Genomic DNA, 23,116 nt, shown 5'->3' on the forward strand with positions numbered 1-23,116 from the left:
CATTGACCCTTGGGAACATGAATGTCTATTCTCTGAGCCGCTCAGCCTTTGGCATTTGTTGTAGCAACACTAGCAAGCTAACACATCTCATTGTCAAAGCCCAAGCACAGAGAATCTAACAGCTCCAAGTCAGCAGTCACAATCCCAATAGGGTGACGCCTTCAGGTAAGTGTCCCTGTCACCTGCCCTAGAGGTGGGCTCCTTTGGATACTCGCCTACCTGTTGGACCAGTACACTACGCATGCCTTACATTACCGAGAGACTGTGGGTTTGTCAAGTGTATCAAGGTTGGACCTGTAGTTAGAGTCTGCTTCTAAGGACTAAGAAATGAAAAGACACCCCAAGGCTTTTGTTTTAAGAAATGGTGATCATCTGCCACTTTCTCCATGCTATACTGGATATTGCATAGACCTGTATCTGACAACCAGCATCTGGCAACCAGCAAGTACTCAAATAATAAATACTAAAAAGGTGGCTAGATCCAGCTCCTGGATGCTTGCTAAGAGAGGCAGATCCAAGAGCGATAGCCCTGGACTGGTCTCTACCATCAAGAGACAGATCCACAAGTCTGGGATGTGTCTGACTTGGACAGATTCTTCCCAGTGCAATTTGAATAAGGAATAAAAAATGCTGGCGGGAATTGTGCTTGAGAACACTTGTAAGGGAAGCTAGAGCGCCCTCTAGGGGCCAGAACAAATTATCCTCAAAAGACATAGCACTGATTCCAAAGGCAAACCTTAATTAATATGAAATATTGTCACATTTTTAGAGTAGAATGCGCTATTTCAGTACATACATACAACGTAAAAAAAAAACAGAAAGCTGGGCTAACTATGTCTTTCTTTTCTTTGTGCCTGAAATCTATCAACTCTTTCTTCCAGTTCCTTTTACAATAAAAAATACAATATTGCAAATTATAGTCACCGACCTGTGCTGTGGAGCACAAATGCTGTTAGTTCTGTCTGACCATGTTTAATGCTTGGAAAAATTTCTTTTGCTAATAGCAAAGATTTCTTCAATGCTTGAAAATATGGCAATATATCCCCAGAATGACCTCACAGAATGACAGATTTAGTGATACTCCCTTAGTACAGAGTCATTCAGCAAGCAGCAGGTGTGCAAGATGTATGAAGCCCTGTAAGGAGTACAGTGTATTAGGATATTGAAGTTGAAGTCACTCAAAAAAAAATCTGCCATCTTATATACACCGTGTGATGGCAGGCACTCCCTGCTTACTGTATATTTTGCAACATGTTGGGAGTCAACTAAACTTCAGAAGACATCTAGTTCTGCAGCAAAAATTCCTGAGGTTCCCCAATTGCACAAACATTTCTAACAACCCAGCCCACAGCAGAGATGTTTGGATTTTGCTTTGTTTTGCTTTTTATCCTTAAAGCATTCGTGTTTAAAGTTCTTTGTGATCAAGATTCTAAGATAGCATGGGGAGAGAGTAAATTTTCCAGTGTTTTCTACAGAATGTAATCCCATAGGAAAAGAAGTGTACTTGGCATGGTATTCTTCAAAAGGATGCCCATTTCCTGCTAACCAGCTGGAGACCAAAGCCAGCGGAAGGACAGGAAGAGAGGACACACAGTAGCAGATTGAGAGAAACGCTGACATTCCCCACTCCCATGGGAGCATTGTCTTAGCCCAAATGTGCTGTTGTGACAATACACCATAGACTGGGTGGGTTATTAATAGTAACATTGATTCTCACCTTCTGGAGGCTGAGAAGTCCATGATCCACACAGCAGCACTGTCCATGTCCAGGGAGGCTCCTTCTGGTGCCTACGTGGTGCCTTCTCACCATGTCCTGCGTAGTATAACAGGCAACGCAATTCTCTGGGATCTTCCGGAGGAATGCTAATCCCACCCACAAGGGCACAGTCTTTATCACATAATCAACTCCCAGTGTCGCTAGTACATGCAATCAAATTGACAGGTTCAGCTTTTGAATTTGGAGAGACACAGACTGTAACAGATATTGTCTTAAGACAGTAAAAGACTGGTCAGTTAAGTGTTACATTCAAATGAGTAGGATGATACAGTAATCCAAGTAAAAATTTAGTTCAGCTCTAAAGCACAGATATCAGTGGTGGCTCTTTGTTTTTCCTCTCTCTTTTTTTTTTTTTTTAATTTATTTCATTCTTATTGGAAAGGCTAACTCACAGAAGGAAGGAGAGACAGAGATGAAGATCTTCCATCCACTGGTTCACTCCCCAAATGGCCACAAGGGCTGGAGCTGAGCTGATCCAAAACCAGGAGCCTCTTCCAGGTCCCTTACCCAAGTGCAGGGTCCCAAGGCTTTAGGCCATCCTCTACTGTTTTTCCAGGCCACAGGCAAAGAGCTGGATGGGAAGTGGAGCAGCCGGGACATGACCAGCACCCGTATGGATCTAGGTGTGTACAAGGTGAGGACTTAGCCCCTGAGCCGTCATGCAGTCCCTCCTTGTTTCTCATATGCTTTCACTTTCCCTGCTTCTCAGGGTGTTGCAGCTTTTCTTGGGAGACAACACCTGTTTCTCATTCTTTGGTCATGTGGTTCAATTCAGTTATCTGCACCTGAAGAACCAGCGTAAGACATGGGACCCAGAGCCTGCTACGCAGAACATCAGTCACACACTGTTCTCCTACGTAACTGGTCCATGCACTTAGAACTTGTTGAGACAAGTAACACAGAGGGTCTTTGTTTTTATTCTAGGTCGAGAAATCACATCTTCTGAGAGGCCACCAGAGGGAGGATTTGTACCTGAGAGCAAAACGAGAACAGAGGAAAGCCGAAAGGAGAGATGATGCGGAGAGAGATCTGAATGATGTCAAACATCTGGATCCGGCTGACTGAAACGAAATCTATCCTGAGACTTTTCCAGTATGTGATGCAACAGATTCCAGCTTTCAAAAGCTGGTTCTCTGTTGCTTACAGCCATCAGGGTCCTGACTAATGAGGTTTCCATCTCTGCTCAGTTCTCCATCTGTGGGCTCCTCCTCTTCCAGGTTCCAGTCACCCTGAACCTCGCCTATTACTTTCCAACCTACTTTGACATTCTAACTAAGATAACGGTGTGCCCATAAAGTACATAGCTTTAGTTTATAGTGATTGAATATTTTTGGAGTGGTTGTTTGGTAAGGCAGCTAAGTTGCCATGTGGGGTGGCTATGTTCCACACCTGCATTCTTGGTTTCAGCCCTAGCTCCTCTAATTCTGATTCAGCGTCCCTGCTGCTGTGTGCCTGGAAGGCAGCAGGTGATAGTCTAAACCCTTGGATCAGTACCACCCACATCAAAGGCTGCACTGGGTTCCGGTTTCCCGATGTTATCCTGCCATTTGTAGGCATTTTGAGTGTGAACCTGCAGACCGGAGCTTTCTGTGTGTCTCTTTGTGCCTCTACCTTTCAAAGAAGATGCCAAAAAAAAGGATCCATAACTTTGAAATTATATCCCATTATTGCATTTATGATCAGCAAACTAACCTCCACTTCTCACAAGACACTTTTAATAGAATGAAATGACAAATTGAAATTCATTTTTGACCCCTGAGTAGATGGTAGAACATAAGACACATAAACTTGTAACAGGATTGATATTATTAAAATGTGTGTTTAAGGGAAGGGGGAAGACAGAGGGGAAATGAGAAAAGCTGCACCTTTGCAATGTGATCAAGAATACCCAAGAATAATTGGATTTGGCCTCAGTTCAGAGTCGTAAAATGATACCACAAAAACACCAGATTCCTTCTTTTATGATGTGAGAGAAATCTAGACATTTTAGAGAGATTTAGGACTGGAATTATGGAAACTAGTAAACGAAATATGGTCAAAATAGCCCCAGAAGTTATTTATCATTGAAGCACTAGTGGGCCTAACTTTTGGTCTTTCTTCTTTCTGCTTTTCTTCAACTTTCTTTTTACGTCTAGCATGCAATTGGAGAGTACTTAAGCAATAGGGATTCAGCAGTGAACAGAACTGAAACAAATCTTTTCCTGCAAAGAATTCATAGGCCATGAATTAGAAAAAAAAGTTTAGGAATATTTATGTCTTCAAAGAGTTATGCGAGCTGAGGAAAGGAGGCTTGTCATGCTCACAAATGCTCTACATGAGACCATATTAAGAATCTGAATTGCGGGGCCCGCATCACGGCGCAGCAGAGAAAGCTGCCCCCCGCAAGACCAGCACTCCGTATAGACACTCCATCTCCAATTCAGCTCTCTATTGTGGTCTGAGAAAAGCAGCAGAAAACGTTCCAAGACTGCAGGACCCTGCAATCACACGGGAGACCCAGATGAAGCTCCTGGCTCCTAACTTTGGATGAGCTCCGCTCCCATCTCTGTGGCCATCTGGGGAGTGAACCAGAGGATGTCTGTCACTTCGCATCACAAATAAGGTTAAGGGGCCAGTGCTGTGGCATATGAGATTAATCCTCTGCCTAATGTGCCAGCATCTCATGGGTGGCAATTCATGTCCTGAATGCTTCACTTTTGAATCAGCTCTCTGCCAATGACCTGGTAAAGCAGTAGAGCATGGTTCAAGTGGTTGGGCCCCTGCACCTGTGTGGAAGACCCAGCAGAAGCACCTGGTTCCTGGCTTTGAATGAGCTCACTCCGGCCTTTGTGGCCGTTTGGGGAGTGAACCAGCAAACAGAATATCTCTATGTCTTTCATTCTCTCTGTGGTTCTGCCTTACAAAATAAAAAATAAATCTTTAAAAATTAAATAAGGTTAGTGAAAGTTCTAAGTGAACATCACCTCAAACCTTTAATTTCTGTTCCTGAAAAGATGATAAAAGCAATTTGAAATCCCACCCATCTTCACAGTCAGAATGACTTGGAGATCATGTGCATTAGTGATGGCTCCATGGATTCGGGGTTTAACTCCTAGTTTCCACCCTTGCTAGATAAAAGAACATAGGCGGGCCTAGCGGCTAAAGTCCTCGCCTTGAACGCCCCGGATCCCATATGGGCGCTGGTTCTAATCCTGGCAGCTCCACTTCCCATCCAGCTCTCTGCTTGCATCCTGGGAAAGCAGTCGAGGGCGGCCCAAAGCCTTGGGACCCTGCACCCGCGTGGGAGACCCAGAAGAGGTTCCTGGTTCCCGGCTTCAGATCGGCGCGCACCGGCCCGTTGCGGCTCACTTGGGAAGTGAATCATCGGATGGAAGATCTTCCTCTCTGTCTCTCCTCCTCTGTGTATATCTGACTTTGTAATAAAAATAAATCTTTAAAAAAAAAAAGAACATAGGCAAATTCCTTAGTCTGTCAAGTTTTCTCCTGTGTGAAATACGGACCTTTTGGAAGAGTTGTAAGGATTAAGCAGGATATGCATAAAAGGCTTAAACCATTGCAGAGGCCCTATTGTCATTATTTGATGGAACATGATTGTGCCATGATTGGCTGAACAAAGGTTTGGCTGCAAACGGAAGCCCAACCTCCTTGTGCCTACCGCAGCTCAAAGGGTTCTGCGTTGCCCCTGGGCCAGTACTGGCAGAATAACTGCCATCCCACCTTTTGGCACTGATATTAAAGCAATGCATCACTTGGTTTCTGATAAGGTATACATGGAGAACAAATCTATTTACTGAAATCTCAAGCCAAAGAGTCGAAGGATCACCCCATGCTGGCAAGTGTAATAAATAACTCTAATATTGGCAGAGCCCCAAGTCCGGAGTCTCTCTGACAGCAGCCCAGTGTCATGTACCTGTACTTAGGATGTAACCTACACACTTTGCATACCAATGCTTTTTAAGTTCCACTGAAAGTGGAGACTATGCTCCCTGAAGTATTCAAATAAATTATAAGAGCAAATGGCATATAACCCTCAATGTGTAATTTTCCTCCAACGCAGTTGATTAGATCAAGAGTGAACAATCTCACACATAAATACAATAAAAGCCCCCTTTCAAATCTTTAATTGGATAATCTGGAAAGAATTTTTTGCTAGCCCTGGCTTTGGACATGATATTAATTCTTTTTTTTAAGATATTTTTTATTGGAAAGCCACATTAAATTTACAGAAAGAAGGAGAGACAGAGAGAAAGATCTTCCAGCTATGGGTTCATCCCACAAATGGCCACAATCGGTGGAACTGAGTCCATCTAAAGCTAGGAGCCAGGAGCTTCTTCCAGGTCTGCCACATGGCTGCAGGGTCCCAAGGCTTTGGACCATCCATTGCTGCTTTCCCAGACATAAGCAAGGAGCTGGACAGAAAGTGGAACAGCCGGGACATGAAATGGTGCCCATATGGGATCATGGCACTTACAAGGTGAGAATTTAGCCATTGAGCCATTAAGCCATCAAGCCATCATGCTGGGCCCCATGGGATAAATTCTGGGGCTGATGGCACCGAGAAAGAAAGGAGAAGAGGCATGAACAACTCGAACCAATGCACCAGACCACCTGACAGGTGAAGAGAAAAAATACACAGGAAACTAGAAACTAGAGACAGGTCCTGAGAGAGACACGGAGCAGAGAGAGGAGCTGCTTGGGATCTGTAGTTCCGATTCCTGACAAATTACTGGTCCGTGGGAAGCCCAGCCTCTCGCCCGCTCCTTAAAGTTCGGAAGCTACTCCTCGGCTAACATCACTTGCAGCTGGTTTCAGTCTGTACTGTCCAATTTTCCTGAAGACACCAGGAATCTGCCCGCATGTTCAAAGGAAGACAAGGCTTTCTGAAACTAATTCAAAGCTAGGAACACTGAGTAACTTTCGACAGAAACATTAAAATGATTTAGGTGCTACACCTAAATGACGTGAAAAGCTAAGTTTGCTTACCCTGTGGGTCATCTCTGCCTTTCCAAACAGTTCAGGAAGCTTGTATTTCATCTCAAGTGCCTAAACCATGTGTGTATGAAATGCAAATTTGGAACAATGACAGCACAACTCTAACAAATGTGAAGTGCACTGTTTGAAACTCTTGGACATTTAAATTATTTGTTTTAATCAGGGGGCTGAAGAACTTTTCCACAATATGTGTGACTCACTGTTAGGGTTATTTTGGCATAATCCTCACACATTTACAAGAATCTAGTTCTATTCCTTGTGACGTAATAGGCTGATTGTCTCCGTAAGTATGATGTGGAAATCCACCTCTTTGCCTCTAAAACTCGCTCCACCTACAGCCTTCCCTATTTGGGCTGATGGCAACTATATCCTAATTGCTCAAGTTGAACTCCTTAGAGTGATCTTCAGCATTTCTCTTTTCTTTCTATTTTGTTATGGTTGACTTTGGTCCCTTAAAAAAAAAAATTGTTGCAGTTCTAACCACTAACACCTCAGAACATTACACTGTTTGAAGTAGGAACAATGCAAATCTAATGAACTAAGATAAAGTCCAGTTGGGGTAAAGTGGGCCCTTCATGCAATCTGATTGGTGATCCTTAGGAGACTAGCAAAAGAAACCCAGAGAGATAGAGGGAAGGAGAACACCGTGGCCTGATAGAGACAGACCCTGGAATGCTGCAGCTGCGACCCGAGGGAAGCTGTAGGTCGCCATCGGATGCCAGAAGGCAGGAAGAAGCCAAGAAGGAAGGATCCGGTCGGGTGCAAGAGGCAGCAGGCCCTGGCAACACCAACTTACAGCAACAGATCTCTGCTTCGAAGCCATCCGGGTAACCCAGGACCACACCACCACCTCACGAGGGCTTGTCTTAAGCAGATCCTGTTGCTGCCACCTTCAGTGGACATCCAGGCACAGTCCTTCTCCCTGCACACTGTCACTCCTGCTTGGCTTGCTGTCACTCCTGGCCGCTTTCCGGCCTTCCACTTTTGTCCCAGCTGGAGTCCATTCCAGATACGGAAGTCAGGCTGATAACTGTCAATACTTCAGTTGGATCCTGTCACTTGCTGCTATGCCCATAATGACTACATTTTTATTCTGAGTAAAATTCAGTCTCCTTATAAGGTCTTGCCCCCCTGTTCGAAGCCACCCCTACTCCAGCCTTCACTCTCTTCCCATCTCCCAGTCTCCGTTCATTGCTCTCTCCTCCCCCACCCCCCATGCTCTTGCAGCTGTTCAGCCATAATGTACTGCCTCCCACCACGGAGCCTTCTCGCGGCTCATGGTGTGTAGCACATGCTTGCTCTCAACACCCAGAAGTCTCCCTCCCTCCCCTCCTTCAAATCCCTGTTCAAATGTCATCCTGGCAGAGTGACCCACCCATGGCCACCCATTTAATACAAAACACCTGTCAGCCACTCATCCTTCATGGCATTTTTCTTTATAGCATTTATCACTTACTAGATATTATGTAACTAGCACATTTTATATATATATGCATATTTTATGGCTTATTTGTTTATTTTTGTTGCTGTTGTTTATGTTTGTATATATGGCTTATTTATTAAACTTGTTTATTGTTTACCTCTATCTCCCCTCTCCAAAAGAATTTAAGTCTGATAAGAGTCCAAATATTTGTATATGTTTCAAATTTTTAATTTTTAAACTTTTTAGAATAATTTTATTTTTGATGTGTTTGCAGAGTTGACAAGGATGCACTCCCATGAGGACCACTGATTAAGGCGGGGAGGGGCGAGGCATGGGGGAAAGTGGGTGGGACAGATGCTTAATGATTTTCCTTTTCTTCCCTTTTCTCCTGTATCTAGGCAGGAGGACTGCTCCCAGATGCCAGACTACATCAGTACGAGGTGATGGGGGATGTCCACTTGTGTTATCTTAGAAACCCAGATATGTAGAAGAATGTTCCGAGGGTCTCACTTGAGTGATTTTGTTATTTCTGAGACACTGTTGGTCTCCATGTTCCAAGGTTGGGAAACTCCTTCCGGGCTCCATTGGCTGACAGAGTCCACCCCAGTGCATCCACTACCCAGACACCTGCTGCCAAAGCTCAGCCAGCAGAGTGGTCCAACCCATTCTGTGCTCTACCTGCTCACGTGGCACTGGACATCCTCTGCAGGCCTGAGCGAGCTGGCCATCCTGTTCCCCATATGTACCTTGGCATGCTGTCCATTGCACAGGCGAGATTCTTGTATAACTTTTACCTGATGTACCCAAAGCAGTCTGTTGGCTGAAGTAAACAGAGATAACATCAACTTGGAGCTGTCTTCTTCAGGGCTAGGGCTAAGGCTGCTCACACTGCCTTGCCCAAATTTAGCACACACTTTTCTTTTTTTTTTTTTTTTTAAAGATTTATCTATTTTTATTACAAAGTCAGATGTACAGAGAGGAGGAGAGACAGAGAGAAAGATCTTCCGTCCGATGATTCACTCCCCAAGTGAGCGCAACTGTCGGTGCTGAGCCGAAGCCAGGATCCAGGAACTTCTTTCCGGGTCTCCCACATGGGTGCAGGGTCCCAAAGCTTTGGGCCGTCCTCGATTGCTTTCCCAGGCCACAAGCAGGGAGCTGGATGGGAAGTGGAACTGCTGGGATTAGAACCGTTGCCCATATGGGATCCGGGGCGTTCAAGGCGAGGACTTTAGCCACTAGGTCACGCCGCCGGGCCCAGCACACGCTTTCGTCCCAGCTGTTTATTCAGCAGCATAACATTGGTGATTTATAATCCACCATGAAGAATACCACCGGAATTGGCCAATCCTAAAAATTCTACAAATTAGGGATTTTTTTTTTTCAGAAGAACTGACTCTTACGTTGATTAAGCATTTACCAACACACCATCATTGACTAATACTGGAAAGAATGTTATCTAAGAATATCTAAATGTGAGTTGTGAAGTCAACTAACAAATGACAACTTAGCTCATTTGACTTCTTTTACCCTCAGAATTTCTAAACACCACTGAAAAGAAATTCTACCCTCTTTTAAAGGTGGATGTGATAGTTTTTATCTGTTCTGATCATTGTCAAGGAAGTCATAGGTTAAATAATATAACATTCAAATTATACTTTGGTGCTAGCATTGTGGCATTGCAAATTAACCCACCACCTAAGAGGTCAGCCAACCATATGGGCCAACTACTCCCTGTTAATGCACCCAGGAAAGCAACAGAAGATGGTCCAAGAGTTTGGGCCACAAAAACCAGTGGAAAACCTGGAGCTCTTGGGTCCTGGCTTTGGTGTACCCAGCTACAGCTTTTGTGGCCATTTGAGGAGTAAACCAGCAAGGTGGAAGAGCTTGCTTGCTTTCTCTTTCCCTCTCTCTCTCTTTCCCTCTTTCTCTGTAACTCTGTCTTTCAAAGAAATCTTTCCTATTTCTTCTATTTTCTATTTTATTGCTATTATTATTATTTATAAAGGCAGTTACAGGAGGAGAAACAAAAAGATTTTCCATCTGCAGTTTCACTCCCCAGATGGCTGCAATAGCCAGACCTGAGTCAATTCAAAGCCAGGAGCCAAGAGCTTCTTCTGGCTCTCCCACAAGGGTCCCAAGGCTTTAGGCCATCCTCAACTGCTTTCCCAGGCCACAAGCAGGGAGCTGGATGGGAAGTGGAGCTGTCGGGACATGAACTGGTATCTATATAGGATTCTGGTGCTGTAATGCAGAGGATTAGCCAGTTGAGCCATTAAACCAGCCCAAATAAATCTCTTTAAAAACACACATTATCATTTACTATTAAATCAATATTGAGATTGCAAATAAATGTGGATGGGTTCTTCATCAAAAACCTCTCTGTCTAACCCTATTACTAAGTTTAATAATGCAATCATTGATATTAGACTGAAGTTTCACCAAACAAGTGCTTCACAAAGATCAAGAACTGTGTGAAAACCATGAGCAAAATAAATTATGTTAAAAGTATGAGAAAAATAAGCTTTGTTGCTCGCCTTCAAGGTGCTCACAATCTAGTTGGAGAGAATGCCATCAGTAATAAAAATGCTGGGCATCAAAGAAGATATACAGAATTCTCAAGATACAGAAATAGACAAATAGAATAATGTAGTTTTGCAAGTTTTGTCCTTTTTTTCTGGTTATAAACACAGTACAGAAACCATACGCCTGGTGATGGTGATTTGGATCTAAAACTGTTGGTCACCGACTCCTGTGTTCTGCCCATCCTGAAAGGGGTCAGGCTCATGTTTATAACTTCTGGATTGTGACCCACAGAGGAGGGAATGGTCAAGAGAGAGAAAGCATAGAAGCTGAGCCCCTCTCCCCTTGTCGCTCCTCCTCTGCCCTCAAGGAAGTTAAGAGGGACAGAGGGTGAATCTTGGTGACTTTGGCTCCGTATTCCAGGAACTCACCAGAAGAAGCAAGTGCCAACTAAGCAAATGATTCCTGGAATTTCCACCCAGACACAGGACTCAGAATTAGCGAGATCGCACGCTCCAGTTTTCTTGGGACCACCCAGGTTTTCACCTGGCATCCTAGCATGGTCCTAGCTTAATATTTGTTCCACACACAACTTTAGGCAATGAAGAACCAAGCTGAAACAGAGCGGACTTTTGCCATAAGGTGGCGCCAAATTCCAAGAGCACCCTCAGTTTCCAAGCCTCGTCATTAATTCTGCAGTAACTTCACTAGCGTTTTACACTACTTCAAAACTGCATCTATTGTCCTTTGGAACATATAATAGGTGCCTTTTTAAAAATTTCTTTCTAAATAGACTCGTTCCCTTCTGATTAATGCTTCTAATCTCTATAACCAGTATGTTTACAGACCAGGCATTGTGGTGAAGGGGGTTAAGCTAACACATGGGTCAACTGCATCCTGTACCAGGGTGCTGGTTCGAGTCCTGGCTCCTCTGCTCTCAATACGGCTTACTAGTAATGCAAGGAGGCATTAGATAATGGCCCAGGTTCCTGGGTTCCTGCCACCCACGTGGGAGACCCAGATGGAATTCTGGGTTCCTGTGCATCTGAGGAACCAGTCAACACATGGGGGCTCTCTCTTTGGCTCTCTAGCTCTCTCTCTCTCTCCCTGTCCGTCACCCTTCCTTTCAAATACATCTTTAAACAGAGGAAGAAGTAGTAAGAATATTCCCATCTGCCCCTCACCGTGACCTCAGCTCCAAACACGGCACCTTCTCACAACAGGATCGCCATTACCTCCGTATCTAGACCTATGTCCCAGAAGCTTAAAATTCCTGAGCCGTTTTTCTGGGCCCCCTGATGATATAACTTTTTAAGTTATGTCAAAAATCTGAAAGAAGTAGTGTGGGGCGGCCCAGCGCTGTGGCCTAGCGGCTAAAGCCCTCACCTTGCAAGCGCCAGGATCCCATATGGGTGCCAGTTCTAATACCAGCAGCTCCACTTCCCATCCAGCTCCCTGCTTGTGGCCTGGGAAAGCAGTCGAGGACAGCCCAAAGCCTTGGGACACTGCACTGGAAAGAAGTTCCTGGAAAGAAGTTCCTGGTTCCCAGCTTCGGATCGGCACAGCACCAGCCATTGCGGTCGCTTGGGGAGTGAATCATTGGATGGAAGTTCTTCCTCTCTGTCTCTCTTCCTCTTTGTATATCTGACTTTGCAATAAAAATAAAATAAATCTTAAAAAAAAAAAGTAGCGTGTGAAAATTTAGTCTCGTGTTTAACGCATCCACGTCCCAAATCATGGTGCCTGAATTCAGTGTCCATCTCTGGTTCCTGCATTCGGCTTGCTGCCAATGCAGACCTTGGGAAGTGGTGATGATGGCTCAGGAGGTTCATTTCCTGCCACACCTGTGGGAGGTCTGTTTTGAGTTCCTTGGCTTCATCCCTGTCTGATCCCAACTGCCGTGGGGAATTGTGGCGTAAAGTAGAAGATGGCATCTCTTTCTCTCTCTCCTTTCCCCAACCGCTTTTTCCCTCAACTGATTCTTTTTTAAAAAATCCATAGGTTAAAGTTCTAAGGAAGATGTAGTACTAAAACTCTCCTAAATTTTCCCTCTCCACCCCACATACTGTTCTCACTTCAAGCCCTGGTCATCTCTCATCTTCACGATGGCAAGAGTCCTGAATGGACCAGACATCTCCACCATCTACCTCTACCCCACCCTGAACTTCCTTCACTCCTGAGAGTCATCATTGTGCTCTGTTCACATTTATTCAAAGATCATTGTTGCACTTTCTCTGATAGCTCTCCACTGCCTTACCCAAGAATAACATTCTTTGCTGAACCCCTGGTGCCTCTTTAGCCAACCCCTGCAGCCTTCTCTTCTCTGTGCACCTGATTCTCTTTCCTCACCACCACGGCGTCACGGTATCTTTGATGTCCCGACAGGACACTCTCTTGTTCTTGTGTTTAGTATGCAAGGGGCAGGGGGTGATATTGGTGCAGGGAACTGCATTTTGAATCTGTGAAAGAATGATATGCAATTATCGTCCTACCAGAGCAGAACAATGGCTCTTATAAGAGCTTCCTCATATCACATCCATGGTCGCGGGATGTGCCACTTTGCATTATGCAAACAGTGGCTTCCAACTCTTCAGTACCGGTGGACTGTAACCTATCTGAGTCGGGATCAGATAAGAGAGGCACGTTCCCAAGCAGGTTGATCTATTTCACATTCTGCAGTTGCAGAGATTAGACTGCAGACTGTAAGAGTAATTTATTATTGGAAGCTAGATTTAACTCCATGCTAAATCAGAATCTTTGATTACAGAAATTGCTGAGTTCACTGTTTCCTTAGCTGTTTTTAAAATGTTTCATTTACCCATTTTAACTTCAATCACTTTTCCCTTCTGAGTTTTATATCACTTCATAATTTTTAGATTGGCTCTTTAAAAAAAAAAAAAAAGATTTAGTGAGGTTTATTGAGGTTAACTTAAATACTGCGTAATTGGTACTTTGTGTATGCACGGTTGTACCCATACATACAGCTCTGTAACCAGCACCATGATCCAGCTGCAGAAGCTCCCATCACCTCTGAATGCTCCCTCTGCCTGCTCATGCTTCCGGCCTTGGCAAGCAATGATCTATTCCATGGCCTCTAGCTCTGCTTTTTCACAATATCATATCAATGAAGTCAAAGGATTTATAGCCATTCGATTCTGGCTTCAATGATGGAGCATAATTCTTTTCAGATTTAGGATGTTGCCACCTGGATTCATAGTTCTTTTCTTTTTGTTGGTAATTATGTGGCTAGAACACTCATCGACCTGCAGATGGACACATGTGTGGGGTTTTTAGCTACTATGAATAAAAGTCCACACTTTGTATACAGGTTAGTAATAGACATTTGTTTATCTGGGATAAATACCTTGAATTAATGTTCATGGTAAGTGAATTTTAACTGTACAAGCATCTACCAAGCTATTCTCCCAGGTAATTGAATTATTTTACTTTCCCAGCAGCAATGGCAACATGATTTTATAATTTGATCATTTTAATAGATAGTTTGTACTTCATTATGATTTTGAATTTTATTGACTTTTGGTCCCTTGATTGAATACCTGTTGAAGTCAATTAATAAAATCTAGATCCAAAAATAATACTATTTATACAGAACAGTTTCTCAGTTGCGAAACTGAAAGAAAACATTTACAATATTAAATAAATCAGAATATTTTAAAAAACGTTCTAGGGGACCAGTGTGGCATAGCAAGTTAAGCCACTGCTTGTAAGGAGACGCTGGTTCAAATTCTGGCTGCTCCACTTCTGATCCAACTTCCTGCTCTTGTGTTTGGGACACAACACAAGATGGCTTAAGCTTTTGGCCCCGATCAACCATGTGCGAGACCAGCATGGAGGGTTTTGTTTTTTTTTTTTTTGTCCAGCCCTGACTGTTGCAGCCATTTGAGGACAGAACCGACAGATGATTTTTCTGTCTCCCTCTCTCTCCTCTCTATTAATCTGTCTTTAAAATACATCAATAGATATTCTAAAATACATAAAATTATTCTTATTGATAATGGCTACCCTTTTCTTTTATAAAAAAATATTAACAAGCACATTATTTATTGAGCCCATTCTCTGCACAAGGCTGGCTGTATGGGTTACTATTTGCCACCAGTATCCATTCTCCCCTTCTTCCTTAAAGACACATACCCTGATTTCCCTGGGTAAATGGCTACCTAGAACACAAGACACCTCTTCAGTCTCCTTTACAGCACACAGCGGCCACATAAAAAAAACGTTAACTGGAAATACCTGAATACGTTTATACTACACAAATACCTGGCCCCTGCCCAGAATAAAGGGATCTAAATCTCTCAGGGCATGGTTGAGTACCCATTTACACTATTCTTCACGATTCTACTGTACATGGGGCCGAACAGCAGCACCCTGCAGCCTTCTGCCTCCCAACCTGTTTCTGACTTCCGTTCTCAGCTTTAACAGTCAGCTTCTCCTCCCTGTTTTCCTTCACCAAGTCACCTGCCAGCAATCTCACAAGGTCCGAGGGTGCTTAGGGAAAGGTAGGAATCAGGTACACAGCGTATGTTGTTGCATCCAGAACAGCTAAAGTGCTTTCTGGTCGTAGGGAGAAATAATGAGGAGTGCCAGAGGCAAGATGTTGCCGTCCCAGGATGTCAAGGCAGAGTGTATTCCGGGGCAAAGGATCACAATATGGGAGGAAGGACAGTGGATTAGACACTGGCCAGATGACAGCTCTGTTTGCACCAGCTCCTCCTGTTAATAGATAAACAAAGGAAAAACACAGCTTATCTCTTGTCTCCTTAGGATTAACTCTATGGTTGCAGGGAAACAGTTTCAGAATCTTAATCTAAAGGTTAAAATCCAAGCTACCTTTCATTTCATCTGATTGATTCATTTGTTCATTCAAGATACATCGAGCACTTACATGCCAGAATTGATATCAAGTACTACTAGAAAAAAAAGGAAGTTAAATAAAACAATTTCTTTGAACCTTAACCAAAGAAAGCTGAAAGTGTCTGCTCGTATTGTTGGAAGACATGATGATGAGACGGGAAATCCCAGCACTGCCAAGATCAAGGCTGCTCTCTGTTTGACCAGCTCTCTGAACCTCACCACGGCGTGGAGGGCCTCGCTGGAAGACAGCACGTGCTAACAGCCAACATCCATCTTCTCCATTTCAATGACTCTGCCCGACAGCATCCTTTTATGTCCTATTCTTTCCAAATGTGGAACAAGTGCCAGGGTGAATGTTGTTAACTCAAAGAGCAACACTGCACCTGTTCACAAGGCTCACCACATCAAAGATTTACATTTGCTAATTCGGTTCTGAGGATTAGAATGTTTCAGCACCTCGAGATGATCATTTCCACATCAGGTTGACTCAAACATCGCTGTAAAATAGTTGTGCCAAACGGTAAGCATTTGGGAGATGTGTCTTTTCAGCAGTTACTGCCTGTGGATAATCTGTAACATTATGGCAACTAGGGAGGCACATGGCTAGTTCCTGGCTGCATCCAGCGGTGGGCAGTGAGCATTGGCAAGCTGGCAGAGACCCAGTGGAAATTAATTCCTAGGAAAAAAGTATTACCACTCAAGGACTCTGTTAGTAAATTTTGCTTTTTGTCCCCTTTAAGAAGCTGAAACAAGGCACACAATTACAAGTTTCTAGATTTTTTTTTATTTATTATTTTTACTTCGTTAATTACATTGTATTATGTGACACAGTTACATAGGTACTTGGGTTCTCCCCACCCCTCCCCAAACCCTCCCACCATGGTGGATTCCTCCACCTTGTTGCATAACCACAGCTCAAGTTCAGTTGAGATTCCCCCATTGCAAGTGTATACCAAACAAAGAGTCCAGCATCTTATTGTCCAGTCAAGTTCAACGGCTTCTTAGGTATACCCTCTCTGGTCTGAAGACAGAGCCAGCAGAGTATCATCCCAGTCAATTGAAAGCTCCAACATACCATCAGCAAAAATTTACATCATTATGGAATTAATTGACATAGTAATGAGTAACCAATATGTTAAAAGTAAATGCGAGTTCCCAGCCACCTTCTGTGACCACCTCACCTACACTTCAATTTTAGTTTATACACAACATATAACATTCATAACATAACATGTTATACATAACATCATATCATCTTAAATTAAGGCAAACATGTGGTATTTAACCTTTTGGGATTGGCTCATTTCCCTTAGCATTATGGTTTACAGTTTGGCCCATTTGGCCACAAAGAACTGCATTTTGTTTTTTTTAATAGCTGAGTAGTATTCCATGGAGTAGATGAACCATAGCTTTCTTATCCAATCCTCTGTTGATGGGCATTTTGGCTGCTTCCATGTTTTTGCAATTACTGATTGTGCTGCTATGAGCATAGGAGTGCATGTTGGTTTCTCATAAAACAAGTGTTCTGGATATATTCCTAGGAGTGCTATTGCTGGATCATACGGTATGTTGACAAGTTTCTAGATTTTGCTCAATTCAATTGTTTACTAAATTACGAATAGTGTGTATTACAATCCCTCTCTACATATTTTATGCAATTTATTGAGATTAATTCACCTGCTGTACAATTTACTCCTTTTAGGTGTTCAAATTGAATAATTTCTAATATGTGACTGTGAATCCCAATTCGCCTTCGAGCTTCCTCATCATGCAGAACTTCGCCTTGCGTTTCCATCTGCTTCTTCCTCTCTCGTCTTTCCACAGATTTGTCTAGTCTGGACCTTTCATATAAGTGGAGTCTTACATCATTTCGTGTGTGTGACTGATTTCTTTCACTCAGCATGTTTCTAGGTTCACCCCTGTGTCATGGATCATTACTTTTATTGCCAAATAATATTCCATCGTAACACATGCTGTTTACCCATCGCTCAACTGACAGACATTGAGTGGTTTCCGGCTGCTGGTACCACCAGCAATGATGCTAGGAGTTTTCAAGTATGGGTTTTATCTGAATTTCATCTGTTTTTGTTCCTCTTGAATACATCCTTCAGGGTGGAGTTGCAAGGTGATGTGATAATTCATGTTTTACTGGTTGAAAATTTGCCACACCCGTTTCCAAACAAGTTGCTCTATTTTATGTTCCCACCAGTGCCAAATGAGGGCTCCCTTTCAGCCAGCAGCCTCTCCAACACCTGCTAGCTTCTGCCTTCTTGATTATAACATCCTTGTAGCTATGAAGGGGCATCTTGCTGTGATTTGGTGTCATTTCCCTGATAGTGACATTGAACATCTCTTCATGTGCTCAGTAGCCATTTGTTCAGAGAAATTCTTTGCCCAATTTTAATTCTTTATTATTGACTTGGGATGGGTTTTTCTATATGCTAGGTCAAGTCCTTTATCAAATATTATTTGCAACAATTCTCTCTTCCTGAACACTGCTTGTTTTAAAATTTATTTTTATGGGAAAGTTCAGATATGCAGAGAGGAGGAGAGATACAGACAGGAGGAGAGACAGAGAGGAAGATCTTCCATCCGATGATTCACTCTCCAAGTGACCGCAATGGCTGGTGCTGCGCCAATCCGAAACCAGGAGCCAGGAGATTCCTCCGGGTCTCCCACGCGGGTGCAGGGTCCCAAGGCTTTGGGCCACCCTGGACTGCTTTCCCAGGCCACAAGCAGGGAGCTGGATGGGAAGCAGGCCTGCCGGGATTAGAACTGGCACCCATATGGGATCCTGGCGCTTGCAAGGTGAGGATTTAGCCACTAGGCCACAATGCCAGGCCTGAACATTTTTTTTTAACATTCACAATACTGATATTAATAAGGGTTTTTCCGAGTTTGATGTTGTGGTGCAGCAGGTGAATTAGTACGTGGCTTGTCCACATTCCATACTGGAGCACTGGCCAGAGCCCTACATCCTCTGCCTCTAACCCACCTTCCTGCTAGTGCAGGAAGGAGACAGCAAGACACCTCAGGGGCTTGGGTCCCTGCATCCTTGTGGGAGACCAGATAGTTTCTAACTCCCAGAAACAGCCTGGTAAAGCCCTGGCTACTGTGGGCATTTAGGAAGTGAATGAGTGGATGAAAGAGCTATTTCTCCCTCGCTCTCACTCTGCTTTTCAAGTAGATGAAAATAAGCACTGGGCCTGGTGCTGGGGCTCAACAGGCTAATCTTCCACTTTCAAGTGCCAGCTTCCCATATGGGCGCCGGTTCTAATCCCGGCTGCTCCACTTCCCATCCAGATGCTTGTTTGTGGCCTGGAGAAGAGGCAGAAGATGGGCCAAGTATTCAGGACCCTGTACACCCATGTGAGAGACCCAGAAGATGCTCCTGGCTTCAGATCGGCTCAGCTTTACCTATTGTGGCCATCTGGGGAATGAACCAGCAGGTGGAAGATCTTTCTGTCTCTCCTCTCTAAATCTTAATTTCTAATAAGAAAAAAACAAATCTTAAAAGGAAAGAAAGGAAAGGAGGGAGGAAGAGGGGAGGGACGGGAGAGAGAGAGACAGAAAGGAAGGAAGGAAGGAAGAAGGAAGGAAGGAAGGAAGGAGGGAGGGAGGGAGGGAGGGAGGGAGGGAGGGAGGGAGGGAGGGAGGAAGGAAGGAAAGAAAGAAAGAAAGAAAGAAAGAAAGAAAGAAAGAAAGAAAGAAAGAAAGAAAGAAAGAAAGAAAGAAAGAAAGAAAGAAAGAAAGAAAGAGAAAGAAAAGAAAAGAAAAGAAAAGAAAAGAAAAGAAAAGAAAAGAAAAGAAAAGAAAAGAAAAGAAAAAGAGAAACAGAGGTAGGGAGGGAGGGAGAGAGAGGGAGAGAGAAACAAAGAAAAATTTTTTCCAAAGGCATACCCTAGCTTTATTGAAGGGCCAATATAAATACACAAAAAGTCCCATCAGCTTAATAACAATTTTTAAAAAAATGGAAAACTGAGGGGTTGGGTGGAGGCCCCTGGGGCAGGGGCCTAGGGAGCTATGAGGTGAGGGGCAGTGATTGTGCTGTGGGAGCCACCATTCACCACGTGCCTCGGGGACCCTCACTGATTCTGGGGTGTGCTCACTTCTGCATGCCTCGGCTCTTGTCCGCTAGGCCAGAGATGGAGGCCTCCGTGGGTTTCTAACAGTCAACGGGAAGCTCCGCGACCCTGGCAGCCCCGGCTCCCTGGCTCTCCATGTCCAGGAGCTCATCCACATGGATCCCCAGCTCAGGGATCTCCTCTTCCTGGCAGTCGCAAAGGCACTGAGCTGCCCCAGGATCCACTCCTCCTGGTTGAGGCGCTTCCGGAGCTCCTTAGGGTCGTACTTACTGTGACCTTTCCTTGGTGCCTCCTGGGGCCTTGCCCACGGCCTCAGGGGGGCTCTGGAAGTACGCAAGGAGCCCTGGGCCGCTGCTGCCCCGCCCAGGGGCCGGCCAGGGCTGCTGTCCCCCACGGCGGTGACCTGAGCCACCTGCTTACGCCAGGTCCCTCCCTGTACCGCCGCCTCCCGGAAGCCCACCGGCTGGCTCCAGGCCACTGGCCCGGGAAGAGGGGCAGCTGCAGCATGACCCCGGGCCTGGCCTCAAAAGAAATTTTTTTGAGAATTTCAAAAAAGATTTCTGCAAAGAGAAAGCTTTAGACTAGATTCAAAGTTGACTTATAACCCAGTTTATCTGCTAGCTGACCACCATAATAAACCCTACTTCAGTGGTGGACAAGTGGTACTCTGGGGCTCTCTCTAGCAGTCCATCTCGATTCAGAGGCAGGTTTAGTCATTTCTAGATGTGAGATGTTCTAGCAATCCCTAAAAGATCTGAGTATTTCTATTCCCCATATACCTTCCCTCCAGAAAATGGCCACAAGTCCCTTTGGATCAGGCTTGCTAGAACATTTAAAGCACACTGCAGCAAGGGTTCCTGCTCAAGAGAACGGGCTTTCTGTGGATGCAGGGGTTCTGAGCTGGGGAAGAGATTACACCTGGCAGGTGAATGAGCCCCTGACGGCTCTTTGTAGTAAGTAGTAATGACCTTACCTCATTTTCATTTATACAAGAAGAAGGTATGGATACATCCCACTCTCGGTACAAACTTTTTGTCACCAATAATGTAAGGTGGAAAAATTCAGTTAAATCCAACCTGAAAATATAACTATAAAAAATGAATTACAGTGCATACCATATGATCCAGCAATAGCACTTCTAGGAATATATCCAAAACACCTGTTACACCAGAAACCAACATGCACCCCTATGTTCACAGCAGCACAATCAATAATTGCAAAAACTTGGAAGCAACCAAAATGCCCATCAACAGAAGAAAGTTATGGTTCATCTACTCCACGGAATACTACTCAGCTATTTAAAAAACAAAAACAAAAACAAAAATGAAATGCATTTCTTCATGGCCAAATGGACCCAACTGGAAAACATTATGCTAAGGGAAATGAGCCAATCCCCAAAGGTTGGATACCACATGTTTGCCTTAATTTAAGATGAAATGATATCAATCCGAAAAATAGTACCTGTAAATTTTAATATTATTTCAACCTCAAACAGCCTGTATCACATGCAATAAGACATTGTAATGTAACCAATGAACCAACAATCAATGTGAGGCAGACTGCTTATGATCTACATCAAAGAACTAAAAAGCCTGTTATGCTTTTAATACCCTATGTTATTCCATAATGGGTCAGGAGAGCAGAGAAATCTTCCACCTTCTTAGAGTGTGTGAGGAAGATGTTAAGTATAATCTATTAAGATTATAACAGGTAACTTACAGACAGCAGACTCGAATCTACATTAGACATCAGCAAAAACTATAGACATACGGTGGGATCCAAGAGCGATCCTGACAACCTCTTAACAGCTTCTGCCATATGCACAAAGTAGGGGGGGCACCCCAGAGTGGAGCAGGAGGACAGGAGGAGGCTTGTATCCCAACCCTGGAGACTCCTGGATCCTCAACTAGGACTATCTGTACGGGCACCAAGGACTACATCCCAACTGCAAAGGAGACCACGGGGAATTGGGAGTGCCCTCATAGGCTGAAACTCTGAGATCATCCATTCCCTTTCAGAAAGAACTCCCACATGGGATGGAGGAAGCCCAGATCCTTCCTCACAGGATCTAATGTCATCGGAACAACAGCCAGGAGCCCTGAGTGGTCCTCAGAAACAGAACAGTCAACTTCCTTCAGGACTCGGGCGGGGAGGTTTCTCTGGTCCTTACTTAGCTCTCACTTTGGCTCCCCACCCTCCCTTGCAATGACCATCAGGGTCGCTCCGGAGCTCCCAAAAAAGTAGATCAGATAGACAGAGACCAATAAGGAAAGCTTAGGACAGACGGGAAACACTCAGCTTGGACTCCCACATACCTTACTAGGGAGGACACAAAGATTAGTTACTCTTTACCAAGGTATTGAAGATTTCTATGCAGAACACAGAATCCTACCCAAACTCAACTGCACTTACTTTGAAACATTCAAAAGTCATCAGAAACACCATAACTCAGACTGGCAAACTTCATGTATTCAGAAGTTCACATATTGGACCCGGCGCGATGACTCAATTGCTTAACCCTTCCCATGTAAGCACTGGGATCCCACAGAGACAGTCGAGGATGGCTCAGGTCCTTGGAACCTGTCCCCGCATGGGAAACCTGAAAGAAGCTCTTGGCTCCTAGTTTCAGACCAGCTCAGCTCCAGCCATTTCAGGGAGTGAGCCAGCAGATGGAAGATCTTCCTCTCTGTTTCTCCTCCTCTCTGTATATCTGACTTTGCAATAAAAATAAATAAATTTTAAAAAAAAAGTTTACATATCTGATTTTTATCCCCAGCAAATCTAGCAAAATACTCCCCCTACAACACACAAGGGCAACCACAAGATTGAGGGTGACCAGAGGCGTACACACCCACGGTTCCTCCCCCAGACACACATGCATGCCAGTGAGGAGCAGCCCAGGAGGCACTCACCACAGTCTCTTTTCCGACAACTTCAGACGTCACTCCTACGGTGCAAACCCATTTTCGTTTTGATGATTACAACTGCAGGCGGCAGGCCAAGACAGGCTGACTCACTTCCTACCTGAACTGAGTCCTACACTAATTTGGACACTTTTCAGTAACAGTCATAAACAGTGTTGAAGAGACCAGGACTGTGGGCTTCTCACCACTGGAGTTAAAATTCACATCTTACTGAATATTGTCACATGGACAAAGGGAGCTAAAAAAGTAAACAGATTTTCCCTCTAGTATCTTACAAACAATCAGGAGGAAGTAAGATGATTTTTAACCAGGAATCATATTTTGCAAGATGATCAGTGTAATAAATATGACCGTAGAGACACAGTGCAGCACACAAAAATTCTGCTTGCTACACACTCAATACTCTACTGTGGTAAAACAAAGAATCTAGGACATCAAAGTGAGAAATGTCTGACAGGGAAACAAGTAGCTTCAACAACATACTCAGCAGAAAATATTTCCATGTAAGAAAGAAACAATT

Source organism: Ochotona princeps, chromosome 9 (assembly GCF_030435755.1).
Source record: "Ochotona princeps isolate mOchPri1 chromosome 9, mOchPri1.hap1, whole genome shotgun sequence".
In the NCBI taxonomy this organism is placed as follows: Eukaryota; Metazoa; Chordata; class Mammalia; order Lagomorpha; family Ochotonidae; genus Ochotona; species Ochotona princeps.